The 16,198-nt window shown below is 39.8% G+C and overlaps 1 long non-coding RNA gene across 1 annotated transcript in view; it reads left to right on the top strand.

The window, feature by feature from the left end:
• Window positions 1-884: 884 nt before the first annotated feature.
• Window positions 885-16,198, top strand: part of LOC138104985 (uncharacterized) — a 78,693-nt gene continuing 63,379 nt past the window's right edge. The window contains exon 1 of the long non-coding RNA XR_011148344.1: window positions 885-953. This is a non-coding gene — a long non-coding RNA (uncharacterized lncRNA). The remainder of the gene's footprint in view (window positions 954-16,198) is intronic.

Raw genomic sequence — 16,198 nt, 5'->3', positions numbered from 1 at the left:
CACTTGATAGACACGTTTCAATTTTTTTTCCTTATCCTCATGCCTTTTTATTTTGAAGAAAGCTATGTATAAACTGTCAGCAGTTCTTAAATGACTGAAGCCTTCAACTGCTGTGTTTTGGGGAGCAGATGGTTTGCCTGCAACTACTGAAGGAGAGTATCCTCTGTTTTATATTTTCAAGCCAAGAGAATGGGAAAATGTAAGCTTACATAAAAGATGGTCTCATGGAAGGGATTGCTTAAACATTCCTAAGAATTGTCATCAGTAAATTATGTCAAATTGGGCACATCAGAGGCAATACGAGAAGCTTCTGGGTGGGTGCAGAGGGAGGAGGAAGGAGTTTTTAAAGTCAGGGAGATGTATAAACCACATTAGTAGTCAACTTGAACAGTCAACCCTACTCCTGGGCCTATGTATAAGCTGAACATAAAGGTGTAACTATGGAGAGAGTCTTGGTTTAGTTCTGTGTGTCTTTGTGTGCTTTGGGGAGATGAATAGCACATTCTAGAACTGCTTTGATGTTTAGCAATTGGGTTTATTTTTAAGTGTTTTGGTTAAGCTTCACAAAGTCATGAAGATTCCCTTTGAGGAATCTTGCCATAATGCAGATGTTGAAGAATAAACTTAAAGGTGGGCTCAAGCTGAAACCTGCTGAGGCTGCTTCCCTGCATATCCACCATAGGAGAAAATACCTTTATGGGAGCAATTCTTCCAAACGATAATGAAAAGCTATGAAGCTGTCAGTGCAACCCCTAAAAATCAGGATAGTTTTGAAATGGTAATGTGTTCACTGTAACAGGTAATGGGAACATCACATCTGGTCTTCTTCAGGATGAGTCACACACTTTTATTCTTTTCTAATTCTGCAGAGACTTGGCACCTCTGCATGATGAAATCCATATACTGGCTGTGGTTACAGGGCTGAGCAAAACAGAGCAGATGAAGAGATACAGGTCAGTATGAGCATCTAAAACTGTTTGCCAAGATGACATGGATCCAGAGGAATGTTTGAATATCATCCAGAAATTGTCATTCCTAAATATACATCCACTGAAATGACCCAGGAGGATACACACCTGGTTTTTACTTAACCAGTTACAGAAGAGATACCAGCTCAAGGGTCCTGAGATACTGGAAAATAGTCAGAAAGGTCAATGCTGTTGCTAAAATATCATGGCACTTGGGGTACAATGGGCTGTAGTTTTAATTTTGTTAAAAAACCCACCCCAAACCAGGACTGTGCCCTAAAAAAGAGGACAGAAAATGCACAAGGTTACTTCAGCTTTGCCAGTTTGACCAGTTTGATAAACAGGCCAATTCTTTTTTTTTTTTTTCCCACTTGCTTGCTTTTAGTTTCATTTTACATAAGCAACAGACAATATTTTGAAGCAATTGCTTCTATTAATAACATTCCCTGCAGCCAACAAGTCCTTTATCTGGAAGATGATGCTCATGGGTAGAAACTCCCTCTCTGGTGTCTGAGATTAACAGTGCAAGATTGTGTCCTTCAGAAGGAGTGACTTTAAACCGGGAGGGGATAAAGCTGTGTGCTATGCAAAAGTTTTTCTATGCAGAGCCCTGGGAATACTCCACTTCCTAGGACCTGTTATGGAAAAAGAAAAATTGAGGTTTAGTCTAAATTTTGCCTTTCTTAGGGTTGTCATTATGTCTAACAGTTACTCTTTTACTCTCCTAACTTGTTATTCCTCTGCTAGCTGTTTATTTCTAGCAGATGCCTGTAGCCAGTTAACATATGGCCTCAGTCATTGCTCAGCTAAACTCTACACACAGCTACGCCTTTCCATTTTTTTTCTTCAGCTGAACCCCCTTTTCAGCTACTTAACATTTTTTTTGGTTTCTCATGGCTTCTAATTTGTCTACATTTCTGCAGTGCTGACTGAACTCTCCTGGGAGCGGCAATTTGGTTAAAAAAAAAAAAAACAACAAACAAAAAAAAAACAAAAAAAACCCAATCTTTTTTTAATTAAAGCTATTTATTTTTTTCAGTGATGTAGTTCATGGGGCCTTATTGTTCTGGAAGGCTCCATAAGAAAATGAGAGGCCGTGCTCTATGGAGTTGTTGTTTCCATGAAGAACTTCAAAAAGGAAAAAAAAATATCAACAAAATAAAACCAATTCTGCAGACAGAATAGCGACTGACAAAATAGAATTTGTACCTGGTGGCAATCAACTGGTCAATCTGTCTCTGTTTTGTTGTTTTAACCATCCCTTCCAGAATTTTGCTAAATGATTTTTCCATTAATTAATTGATAGCTGTAGATATACGTGGGTTCCACTCCACAGTTTGGATGTTCTTTGTTTTGCGTAGGGAGCCTCCACTTTTTTTCAGGATTACAGTAGCTGGCAGCTTCTTGTGAAAACCAGTTGCCAGAGGACAATGCTGCTCCAGTGGTGCTGTGTGTGCTGGGGAGGACAGACGGCTTCCAGATTGAGTCTGCACAGAACAGTGCAAAGCAAGCTCTGCTCTCATGCCTGGAGATTTCCTTGGAAAGCACAAGGAAGACATGGCACACGAGACCAAGGAAAGAGCAGCTACCATGTCCCAGTGAGATGTGGAGCACTGTGAGGATTCATCTCCTTGAAGGATGAGGGATGGCAGCTGCCCTCTCGAGACAGCAACAACAGCAGAATGAGCTACTTTGCCAACCTTCCTGTGGCATTGAGGGCAGCCAACTTGGTGGCCTTGGTGGTCTGCTGGGGTGGAGCAGGCAATGGGTCTGCAGATCTTTGTGTGACCTTAGAAATGCAGCAAGAAGGCATGGCTGGGTGAGCCTCACCAAGGGTGGTCAGAGACGTCAGTGCAAGGGATGCAGTCGAGCTGAATCCACACAGGATCGACCTCAGTGTCTTCCTCTCATGCCTCTGTTCACATGTGAAATGAGTGATATGGAGACTTGAGGAGGAACACACCATAGATGAAAGGAACAATCAATCTTACAGGGTCTTTGAAAAAAGGCATGAATAAGTGCCCCATGTAGAGGAAAATTACCTACGTAAGACACTTTCCAAGAATAAATGAGGGATGATTTCTTCCATCACTGACATCAGTTACACATATGTGGATAAGCATCACAGTGAGCAGCAGCCCTTCTGCAATCCACAAGGCCACTGGAAAAAGAAAACTCATGGGTGACACTTCAGTTAGGTTTGTTCTCCAAGCATACCTAAATGAAGGATCTGTGATCCCTCAAATGTAGGAATTGTTCAGCCTCCATGTGTAACAGACTTTTCCAAGGGTTTGAAGGTTGCTATTGAGCAGGTCCTGTTAGCTGTATTTATTTTCTCTGATGGGAAGAGCGAGGCAGGCACCCAAGTAGCACTAGCATTAGGCTGGGAAAGGCACAGGAGAATACTGAGAAGCAAAGCCACAATTTTCTTCAGCATTTTGCTGCCTCCCTTCACTGCATGTCTGGTAGAAGTAAACAAGGTCAGATACATTTATATTGAAAGCAGTTCTGGCAAATTTGGAATCTCTCAACTGCAGATGGAGAGATGATGCTTCATGATGCTTCTCATTTCTGGTCTACTGCATATTCAGGGCTCTCTCTGCCTTCAGTCTCAGTGCTGCTTTGGCTCTCAGATCATTAGCTTCATTTTGTTCAGCCTTCAGCAATGTGGCTCCCAGATGTGTTTTCCGGTATTTCGTTTATAACTGTGAGGAATCTACACCATCCAGTCACCCCTGTGCCTGCCTTTTTTTTTTCTTGGCATTGAAATTCTCTGAACAGGACATTCCTATTAACATCAACAGTCAAAAAATGAAATAAAACTAAAAACCCTGTCAGGTTTTCATTCCCACCAGGAAGCTCTTTAAGGTAGAACTTCAACACACACCCTTCTGTAGAAATATTTGCTGGTAAAGTTACGGGGTTTTTCTGCTCGCCACTATGCTGTAAGAGTTTTCAGCTGACATCTTACATCCATATGCAGTGTGCCTTTTCAGTCTCCAGCTTTGTGAGTATCAGTATCAGTGTTGTAGCTGTGATAGTTTTGGAATGTAAATGGTTTATTTTACTACACCAGCTTATAAAGATGAGAGAAAAAATGAGCTGGGGAAAGGCTTGGATGCCTGAAAACTTGTCTGCTTTCTCCAGCTATACAGACTTGAAAGATATTATCTGCCTTACAAATCTTGCCTTCCTTTGTAAGCATGTGGTCAGATAATTATTTTCAACTATTGCTTGGATAAATAGTCTCTAAAGAATTTGGGCACAAAAAGTAGCCCTTACTAAATTGTCTAAAGATGGTTTCTTAAATGAAGTGATTTTCTTCTCAGACACACAGAACTGCTTTTTTGCCAAAGGTATTTCTAGATAATTTTAAAGCACACAGAATGATTTGCTCTTATGAATTTTCATACACACAGTAAAAAGTGCGGGCACTTGTTTTTGTCCAAGTCATTTTAAAAAGGTGTCACTATGTCTGGCTTCAAAGTGCCTGATAAATGTAGATCAGAAAGGCAATGAATTTGAAATATTAAATTATGCATGTCAGAGTGCTGGGGAAAATGAAAAAGGGAGGCTGACTAAAAGATCAGAAAAACACATAGGTCAAGCAGAACTGTGGGAGTTTGAGTTACTTTCTTTTAGAAACTGATTTTGTTTCACAGGATCTTCCTATACCTCCTGCTGCAATGAGAACATAGCTTCAGCATACTTTGCTTTTGCAGGCTTTGCGTTTGCACACTCACCAGCTGGATCCTGGAGGAAGATCATGAACTTTGCAGAAAGCAGCTAGTCTGATCTCGCCTGTGCATAGTTTTAATTGCAGTATCTAACAATTGGTTTGTACTTGAAAGAGTAGGGTGTACCATCTCTTCCAAAAGTATTGTTGTTAATGATAACTGCACATTTCTTGTACCACAGGATTTGAACCCTGATTATGCCTCAGCATCTCCATCTTTTGGGACAGTGTGCTCCTCATTGTAATCCATTGCCCTCTGGAGAAGCTTGGCAGGGGAAACTCTGCCTTCTGGCTAAACTTGCCTCTATCCTGCAGTGTCCTTGCTGAGGTGGCTAGTCCTCACATTTCCTTCACTCTTGGCTCTCACTGGAAGAAAAACCTTCTCCAAGCGCCCTGCCATGTCTCACACTCTCTCTCTTTTAACTGAAATGGTTGTCAAGATGCTGTGAAATGTAAGACCAGGTTATATTTAATTTTTTACCTTTGCAAAAGGATGTTTTTTCTGTTTTACTTTTGGCTTTACCATTGTATTTCTAGTTTTCTTGACCTCTAAGTCAAGAAATTACGTTCTTGCTTATATCAGACATAGTGCAGCCAACAGGACTAGGGAAGGGATTGTCACCCTGTACTGGGCTCTGGTGAGACTACCTCAAATCCTGTGTTCAGTTTTGGGCCCTTCACTACAAAAAAGATGTTGAGGTGCTGGAGTGTGTCCAGAGAAGAGCTATGGAGCTGGTGAAGAGTCTGGAGCACATGTCTTCTGAGAAGCAGCTGAGTGAGCTGGCTGTATTTAGCCTGGAGAAAAGGTGAGTCAAGGGTTGCTTAATCTCTCTCTACAACTGCCTGAAAGGAGGGTGTAACCAAGTGAAGGTCAGTCTCTTCTCCCAGGTAGCAAGTGACAGAACCAGAGGAAATGGTTTCAAATTGTGCCAGGGAAGGTTTAGATTGGATACTGGGAAAAATTTCTTCATGCAAAGGGTGGTCAGGGATTGAAATAGGCTGCCCAGGGAAATGATGGAGTCTCCATCTCTGGAAGTGTTCAAAAGGCATGTGGATATGGTACTTGGGGACAAGGTTTAGTGGTGAACATAGTTGGACTCCATGATCTTAGATGTCTTTTCCAGCCTTACTGATTCTGTGATTCTATGGTTAGTCTGCTCTAGCCCAGACCAGGCCATAAATAAGCAAATCACTTGTCAGTGCTGGTTTGTCCCCTCCCCATCTTTTTGCAGCTATCACAACATATTTATTAAGCACTTCAAGGCTCTGGCTGATGACTCCTCCATAGACAACTCATTACTTAATCCTATCCTTTATTTTCTAGCCTGTTTCTGATCTAGCAGCAATTCTCTGCCTTTCTCCTCATAACTTTTGTATGTCTCCCTGAAGAGACATTTCAGATTCACTCTCCAATGCTTGCCAGGGCAGGACCCCAATCACCTTCAGGAGGATAACCTTTTAGGCCCACCAGTATGACCACTGATATGAAGTGCCATCTTCAAAAAGGCTGGAAATTCAACCCTTGGAGTTGCAGACTTGCCTACAGGTCAGCTGAAAAATATATACAAAAACTTGCTTAAAAAAAAAAGCTGACAAAAAATCAGTCTGTAATTAAGAAACAATGCTGCATGAAGTACTATGTTTCACCAAGAAATACTGGACCCCAATTCTGAAGCATTTAATGTTTTCAAAGTCAGGGATATGCCATGGCAGAGCCTCATGATGTTTCTAGTTCTATAGCCTTAAGTCATTATTCTGTCATATGAGTGATCTTAACCAGACTGACTTAATCTTCTTTGAGGCAACACAACAGCCACTCTGGAACTAAGTATTTTCATTCTCATTTTGTTTATGTTTTGTGTGTGTGAAATGGCTGATCTATGGTGGGAAAGGAAAAGAAAAGAGGGATTTTTGTTTGGTTTTCTTTGACCAGCTTCTAGTTCAGCTTCCAAGTGTTGTTAATATCTAATGTACTCTCCAAGGCCTTCTGTGTATTATAATCTCTAATCATCTGTGCTACAGTTTTCACAGAAGTGCTAAAACCATTTTACCACCACTTCCCTGGCAAGACTGTTCAGAGACTCTTTCAAAGAATGAAACTTTTCATGAACTACAAATCCAAGACATTTGTGAGGCCTTTAAAATCTTGGCATTTAAACGACTGTGTTAAGTCCAAAAGTAATTTTCAGATCTGCAGTATATAAAACCAGTCCTCTAGCTCCTTGTAAATATCAGAACAGAAAGAGGACTGTGAAAATTCAATTGTCTGTATCATAATTAGTAGAAGAAAGTACATTGATAGTAGGGGCTATTAAACAGGTTTACAAAGGAGTAAAGGTCTCCACATTTAAGTTTTTTTCTTCCAAAATTGTAGGCAAAATTAAAAATTGGTCTCTCTTACAAAAAATGTGTATGTTTGTGGATATTCTTTTAAAAATAAAAATATCAACTCTAAAATAAAAAATACTTTAGTTCAGGACTAATGTAACCCCACGTATTATTTTTTACCTGTTTGCTATACCAAAATTTTAACATTCACAATCTGCAAAGGAGAAAAGTGGAAGAAAGGAAGGAATGAACTTGGTCAAAGTGAAATAGTGAAAAATGGAAATTTCACACATTTTTTTTCTTATTTCCTCATGAGGAAGACCAGTACAATCAGACCTTAAGGAAAAAACACAAATGTATTTGTTGGGGGGTTTTGTACGTTGGTTTGTTTTATTTTGTTTTGTTTTATTTTAATCTTTTTAGAACCGGCCTTAATTATCAGGTTAGATCTTGATCTGGAGCTTTTGTGGTTTTTCAACTGACTCCCTTTCTCCCACCTTTCTTTTAAATATGAAAAATAGAGATGGAATAAATTTCTGCTTTCCCTTGACATTAAGAGAAGTCTTGACTAATATAACTCTACCCAGGGAAAATGAGTGTATATGACAGCAGGGCTAAGGCATACCTGTTTTTATTAGGCAGAGATATGGCATGGGAAGAATGCATGCAAGCAAAGTCCAGCACAAGGCTGTCACTCCAGCTTTGGGTGGAGCAAACATACTTTTACCTTAGTGAATTTAGAAAAATATCAACAAAGCCTTTGCTTTTCAAATCCCATGAATATATCTCAATCTGGGGCACTGTGTAAATGCCAGAGAAATCTCATTCTTGACATTTGATTGATGCCAGATAAGAGGTCTGTGCCCCTTCTTTACCAAGGTTTTTGTGAGAATCAGACAGATTGATCTCAATCATACTCACGCAGGCAGTGAAGTTAATGCTAAAATAACAGTAAGTCCCCAGGGGAAGAGGGAAGTTGCTGAATGCTTATGAATTAATTTGGTGGTCTGGACTTGGCAGGTGTGAAGAGTTTGACAGCTAATGGCTTTGGGAATTCATTCTGAGATGGTTTCTAAATCTTGTGCTCTATGCACATGTTGTGACAATAAATCATTACATATACATTTAGCACCTGTTGTGTGCACACACAACGTGTTTTTTCCCTGAACACTGCAGGTATGGGGAGCACGTGTGGTTATACTTTGCACTTTGCTGAGGGGAGGAGAGGAGCTCAGTGAATTTGCTCTTGCTCAGGAGCCTGTGGCAGAACAGGAGTCTGAGCCCAGTTCCCACACCCCAATTTGGTGGTGTAGTCACAAGTGTAGTGCACTCACTCCTCTGTCGATATTTTCCATGCCTTGCACGTACAGTGGGAGTTAGTCTGGAAGTCTGAATGTCGTAGTTATGCAAGGCAAGATCATCGAGAAAGGAGTATTTTTGCCTGCACCTGGTTTGATGGATGTGGCTTCATGACTCTCAGACTGCTGTACAGGTGTCAGCAGACAGCTCAAAGTGCATCAGTTTGGAGGCCTGCACACCTGCTCACTTGACAACTGCCTCAGAGATCCAGTGAGTCTTGGCAGTTTTTCTTTGCTCTTCTTCCACAGATGAGAGGTGTGAGAGACCTGACAGTAAAGAATGAAGCAGCCTTTTTCCTTGGCAGTGAAATGTGAGCAGTTGTGTTAATTTACAGACGTTATAATCCCTTGCTGTTAATTTTGTTTGGGAAGAAAATTATGAAAGATCCTGTGTTTCCTAGAGGCCATAAACCACATTGCCAGAGAAGAAAGCTATCCAAAGCAGACAATGATAATAATAATTTAGATACTGATATCAATTTTTATCTGTCTTGTGCTTTGCAGGCTTCTGTCTGAGAAAGTTTCTGAAACCTAACAAGATTTCAGAAGAGCAATAGCAATTTAAATTTTGAAGTAGTATCATGACAGCTCTGGAGGCAGCTCTTACTCCTATCAAAAACACGGCAGGATATTAATCATTCTTTTAAACTAGAGCTGAGTACTTCAGACCACTGGTATTAACCTCCAAAGGGTGAATGATGACAGTTGTTTTCTCAATTTCCATTCCTCATCTCCACTGCAGCCCTCTCTCCTCTAAAACACCATATTAGAGAGGTCAGTTGTAAACATGTCACAAGCATATCATAACACCACATTATATCATTACATGTGACATTTCAGAGCATGAACACATCTCAATGTACCATACAAGAATCTCATGAGACCCACTAGAGGCTTTACCTTGCTAATTTCTCTTGTTTTTATGGATTTTTTCAGCAACCTGAAATAGTAGATCACTTTGGTGAAATACATGCCTGAAATATTTTGGATTTTAATTAGCCCCAAATCTTTGTTTGGCTGCAGCATTTGTAGTTTTCTACTGGGGCACCTTTCCATGGGAAGAAGCACCTGTTGGGTCCGTGTGTGGAACCCAGAATGAGCGTAACCCACCAATGGGCAGAGGCCTTTCCAACACTGTATGTCCACAAAACTGAAGACGAAGACTTTGAGTGCCTCTGTTATGTTTTTGTATCTGTCTAAAGTAGAGGCTATGTGATCCCTCACAAGGAGGTTTGAGCATGCTCTGAGCTGACTGGAAGCCATCTGACAAACCAGCATGGCACCAGGACTAAACTAACATGCCCTGCTCTCAACTGAGCTTTATTCACTTGGGCTTGGTGCCCTGCTAACCACAGCTGTGGGTTTCTTGTCAGCTTGGAACTACAAGCAGAACAAGCTCAGGTCTCTCTAGCTGTAGGGTTTTAGTGCTTATGAACAGTCCCAGCACTAGAAATTTGAATGTTTCTACTTTCTGTCCTCAAAACAAACCACAAGGTGAGTTGCATGTCTTCCCATTTACAGCCCCTCCACCAGCAAGCCCAGAGTGTCTTTTAGTCTTCGTAATCTTTGTGTTGCTCTAAGAAAGTCATCCTTTATGCCATTACGTATTCTTTTCCTTTGCAATCCTTTTGTAGTTGAAGAGACAGGGATTTTTCCAGCTCATTAAAAAGAAAAGCAAACAAACAACAGAACTAGAGAAGATTAAGAAGGACTAGCTGAGGAGAGACTTGGAAACTCATGAGGAAGAAACAGATGTTTCTTGGAAATGTCTTCAAATTATTTAATCTAGGTCTCTGATCTGGAGGCTGGCTCTTTTTTAAGAACATCTCGTTGGGAATTTTCCCTTTGAAAACATATTGCTGGAAAATGGCTATTTGTTAAAAAAAAAAAGCCCTGCATTTAGCAAACGATGAAGGGCCTTGGGCACAATGGTCCTTCTCTGGCTTCTGGTTCAATCCCTTCTGAATGAAGCTGGGTGGAAAACTTTAACAATGGTGATCACTGGCCTACTGTGAGGAGGCTATCACAGCTTTTGGCATACGTCTTCTTCATTTATCATCTTTGTGCTGTTTGGTTTTGTAATTACAGGCTCTGTGGGTGATAGATTCATGACATTTGAGAGTATGGGGTTATGCTGCCTGCTGAAGAGTTAAGTGGGTTCTGTTCTCCCCTTTTTCACTTTCCACCTTTTTTTTTCACACTCAGATACCTGCTACTGTTGAAATGGGTAAATTTCAAACTTGAAACAGATAAATTTGAGTGACAAACTGGGATGTTTTTCCCAGCAAAATTTGAGATGAGAGCTCAACAGTTCTTTCTTTCCATTCAGAATTGCTCAAGCGTTTGACTAAGCTTCCTAACTTTGAACAAAGTGGGAGTACTGGAAGAATAACCAGTTATGCGACTTTTTTTTCTGATTTTAGCTTGAAGTAGGTATAAGAAGAGCATATGAAAATGGAAATTGGTTAACAAAAACGTTTCCACAACAAAATCTCTGTTTTCATTTGGTTTTCTTTTTTTTTTTTTTTCAGATATTTAATTGGTGTGCTTTCAAGGTATGCAAATTTTTCATTTTGCATGAACTGCTATCAGTTTACAGACACCTCTGAAATTGCAAAAAGCACTCCAAAACGTATTGACCTTATTGCTAAGGGGATGTTCAGATAATTTTTCTAGCTCACAAAAAAAGCAGACAAAAGTTCCTGTTCTCCACTTCTCTGTAAAGTCATGGAATCCCATGGGTTTGCTTGGGGCAGGACCTAGTCCTGAATCTAGAGGTACAGTATGAGTTGTGTGGTACTTGGGCACCTTTGCACGCCGGATCAGTGAGAGAGGGTAACTGGGAATGTTGGATGCTGTCCGATACCTCTGTGTTGGTGCCCTCCTTGCTATTTTAGAGGAAATATTCCTGTGGCATATTGGAGAGTAGTGGAACAACCTATATTCTCCTTAGCTGTAGAGGGGTAGCTATTTCCCAGAATGAGACAAGTTTGCCTTTGAGCAAATGCACACTGTTTATTACGGGGAGAGCCATTTTATTTGGCTTGCAGGTTTTGTGCTGGTAGCCAGTGTCTCATGCTACTGGAATAGGATGGCATTTGGAAGATCATGTTTTCTGCTTGTAAAGATGGTATAATGACTTTGCAATGAATGTCTCTGAAATTTCTAACACCTGTTTTTGGAATCCTATAGAGAAAATGATGAATGTGTTTTATTGTTCATGCTTCAGGGGAAGAGATGGGGACTCTCATACCAGTAGGAGAAAAGCTTACCAAGGGATGAGAAAATGGTTCCATTATCTATGAAACAATGAAAATGTGTCTTGTAACAATGTAAGGTTTTCCAGGAAAATCAACAATTACAAAATAACATGTTTGCACTTTTCTGCTTCTTCTGGACAGATACCTTACATTTTGAATGTCCTTCATTAAAACTGATGGAAAAATGATAATATTTTTTTTTTTTTAATCTAGAGGCAGTTTTCTAAATTCTTTATTTTCTAGATGATTTTTACATTACTCAGCCATGGGAAATATTTTGATGGGGAGGATGGAGAGAAGGAAAGGAGGCAGTTCCTCATTTTTACTTCTGTGACTTGTTTTTGTTGTTGTTGCAGTGGGTCATATGAGCAGGCCACCCTTTGCCTCCTTTGAAAGAATTTACCAAACTTTTGACACTTGCTGAATTCGCAATACCCTCTGCTCCACTGTAGTTGCCTCTGCAGCAATGGAAGATGATACAACAAATAATTTATTACTTCAAATGAGTTATAGAATCATAGCTTTGTGTTGAAAGGGACCTTAAAGATTGTCTAGTTCCTACTCCCATCTGAATGAAGGAAGGAAGCAAATAAGCCGCTAGAATTGGCTTTGTTTCTTCATTTTTAATTATTTTCTACTGATCAAGAAAACCATTAAGGGGAACATGACCTGAGTATTAGACAGAGGACAGAATCAGCAACATGTACCAGAGATGAACTGTTAACCAAGCTCTTCACAGTCTGCTCAGTTGTGATTCCTTCTTCTACACCATTTTTCCTCCCTTTCCTAGTTTGACCATGCTCCCTGGTCAAGACAGAGCTTGGAAAAAAAGAAAAAGAAATCCTAAGATTGATTTAGAAATCCGTAAGCCGTAAGGAAAACATTCATTAAAGTGTGGTGCCAGCGGCCTTGTCCCTCCTCGCAGTGTTGAGACAGTTGTGGGGCCAGGATCGTGGCCCTTAGCTTTGTCTTGTAATCCTTGCAATCCCATCATGTGTCAATGCTCTCATGATGTGAGTGAAGATAATTAAAAGTGACTGGGTGAGAAAAGTTCCATCTTTGTGGAAAAACTGCAGCACTCAAAATTTGGTTTTCTTTGTTCCCCACTGGAACAAAAGAGACACTCAAAACTGCTCCTTGGGGAAAACCCTGAATTAGCCTAATCTGGGTTTGAAAACCCTTAATGAATTTAAGCCAGGCCTTGAATCTGTGTTTTCTTCACTAAAGAAGGTCCTGATACTCTGTTGGTTTCGGTAGCAGAGGGTGGTCTTGCTCCATCTTAAAGAATGATGAATTCTGGATTTTGCCACTGTGAATATGCTCCTTTATACAGAAAGAATTTCTAAATTTTTTTTTTATCAAGAGATATTTGACCTCTCTCAAGACATTACTCAAGACAGTTTAAATTAATAAAGAACAAAATGCATGCCAAACTTGCTCAATGGTTTCTTTGTGCTGGAAGTAACTGTCAAATGTCTAATAATTGACCAAACCCATATGAAGCACTATGTAACAAGGTCAGGATAATGGATGTACATGAACTCGGGAGATGTTTTTTCCATCTACCTTCCCCTTTGATCACAGGTGTGTTCTGTCATTCCACTCCAGTAACCAAACAGATTAGCTCCTAAAATGAAAAATGGCTTGAAATTTGATATGTGACCCAGTGTCCAGGCCAAAATGAAAGGAGGAGGGAGAGAAGGAGTTATAAATTATGCTGTCTTCATATTGTGACACTGGCGGCATAATTTTCTACAAAGGAGATAATCTTTCCTCATTATTCAGCTGGCCAATGAGGTGCACAATTTTTGCTAGAAGCAGAAAAAGTCCCCATAAAGAATGTGTCACATTATAGTTTGCCAAATTAAAGAGCAGCAGAAAGAAAAATGTCTGCTATCTTGATATCTGCAATATGGTGGCAGCTGGGTCACCTCTGTAGGCAAAGAATCTGTATTTGTGAATATTGAATGTGGTAAATGAGTTGGCTAAATGACTTTGAGAAGATGTGTTGTCCTGAATTATCTGTTATAAAGTTGTAACTGATCATAGGTTTGTGTTTTATCACATGCATGAAAATAAATATTACAGTATTCCTATCAAATGTGCAGGAGTGATGGGTATGGAGAATACTGACTGCAATTAATTACATGAGCTCTACTACTCTCCACTGGTTGGTTTGGTTGTTGTGGGTATTTTTTTTTAATTTTTTAAATTTTTTTTTTCTGAAGTAGAGATGCCTATGATTAGCCTGCATCTTTTGCTTTCAGAAAAGAAAGGCTCTGAAGTTTATGCTCACTGCTGTGGCTCTTTTAATTGTGAATGTATGCAGTGACTGATATTAAAGTAAGCAAGCATTGCTGGAAATCTAAAGGAAACTTCTTAAAGCCCAATATTTGTTTCAAGAGCTAAAATATCCTGGTTGAGATTGTTGTCAAATGAATTTTGAAAACATTTCTAGATGTCATTTGTAATGGTTTTCAAAGTGGAATTTGTTAGGTGGAGTAAGTTTGAGATAATGGATAAATGAAAGAAGATCCAGTGTATGAAAAGGTGACAAAACACTTTCCTATTTGGCTGTATTTTGTGGATTGGCACTGGGGGCTAAATTATAGCATGCACTGTAAATCTCAAGGCAAACACTGGGATCAGTGTGATTTACTTAGCTGCAAACTGTCAAACTCTCCCACCTTTATAACAGTACAGGCTTTGCATATTCAGAGAAACCAGCGAGCTGCAATTCACTGTTTGCAGCAAGCAATGGTAAATCAATTTTTCAGCAAGACTAGTACATAAATCAGTGAACAGTATATTCCTTTGAGACTCTCAAAACTGCACAGGAAAGCCACTCTAAATCCAGATTAACTGCAATCCTGATTTATGGTTGAATCAAACAGCCAAAATCTATTTTCAGTGATCTGAAATATTAGATTTATTCAATGTAGCTAGGTGACAATCTTATGGCTCTCCACTGGTGCTGTTTATTCATTTTTCTGCAGATATATAGGAGCTCAAAGTATGCTTTGTATGTTCTACATTTGTAGAAGGTTATGGACATTTGATTGAAATATGCAATAACCTGCCTGCTACCGTGGAGACGCTGCATGGGTGCTCTTTTCCTTCCTTTCATCCTTTTGTTGTGCTTTGTATCTGTTGTTTACTGTAGTCCATGCTTGAACACTGAAGCTGGAACCCTTACAAAAGAAGCAGGTGACCCAGGTCTTTCAACTGGGCTAATGGAACAGCACCATTGCAGTCAGCAAACTTTGTTTCGCCTCATTGGTGTGGCTTTCAATACCGCGTGTATTGTTACTGCTACATGCCCTGCCTGGCTGGCTGTCATGACTGACTGGTTCATCATCCCATGCTTCCTGCTGATCACTTAGTGGAGAGCTGCACTGGAGCTGCATCAGGACTGAAAACAATGTGAACTGGGTGGAGGCAAACTAAAAAGAAAAATCCTTTGTGAGCATCTCTCATGAATGAAAATACGCAGGCGGTCAATATCAATGGCTGGTTGTAGTCAAAGATGTAGATGTGGTTGTAGAGTTTCAACTGGAGTAAAATTATTTTTACATTAATAATATGAATCTGAGTGAGATTTTAAAGAGGGGAGAAAAATAAGTTAGTCTGCCTTTAGCTGGACAGCAGTAGTGAACTCCCTTACTTTTCAGGGATCAAACCACTGAAAATATAACTTGGGAACACCACATGCTAGATATTCCTACGTACTATGTTAAATACTCTTATTCACAATTGTTCAGCACTCAGCTTCTCTGAGCTGCACAAGTTGGGGATGAGCATGGCCATGTGACTTTCTATCACCCAGGAGGTGAGCAGGCATCTGTCTTTGCCCTTGGTTGGAAGTAGTGTGCAGTGGAAATGCACTGCAGCAGCCTGGCCCAAGGCACCTCCTCTGCAGGTAATTCATATAGCAGTGGCCTTACTGCTGATGTTTTTCAGGACAGGAGTATCAAGAGGTGATGCTTATCACGCATTGCCTGACAGGAACTGACTGTATACAAACAAAAGCATCTCTGTTAAAGAAAGAATTTAAAGAATCTGAAAGTCAAAAGCAAATATTTGCTCATGGTACACAAAGTTATCAATAACTATATACACATACTGAGGACAAAGGACAGTATAATGGTTTGTTCTTGACAGTAGAAATTCAGCTATTTGGATTATGCATAAAACAAATCAACAATCTAAGGAATTACAGAAGCAGTGTATCTCCAAACTTTGGATAGATACCTTTTGCCAAGATTGCAAAGGTAAGACTAGCCATAAATTTCAGTGCAAGCAGATTTGAGTATATCATACATGAGAAAGTTATTAACTTTTAACTGAAAAGGCTTATCTCCTTCCACAGAAGACTAATCAAAACATTTCAAGACTTTTGTGAGCAGAAGAAACGTCTAGCTAGACTTGTAGTTAGGTTGTCTTTAAATTTATTCCAGAACATTTTTGTTATTATTTAGCAAAAATACGTGTTTATGTTTGACCTGGAACTGGTATGTGGCTCTGCTTTATTAACTAGAAATTCTGAGT

This window comes from Aphelocoma coerulescens, chromosome 2 (genome assembly GCF_041296385.1).
Source record: "Aphelocoma coerulescens isolate FSJ_1873_10779 chromosome 2, UR_Acoe_1.0, whole genome shotgun sequence".
Taxonomy (NCBI): domain Eukaryota; kingdom Metazoa; phylum Chordata; class Aves; order Passeriformes; family Corvidae; genus Aphelocoma; species Aphelocoma coerulescens.
This window is presented reverse-complemented; position numbering and strand designations above follow the sequence as displayed.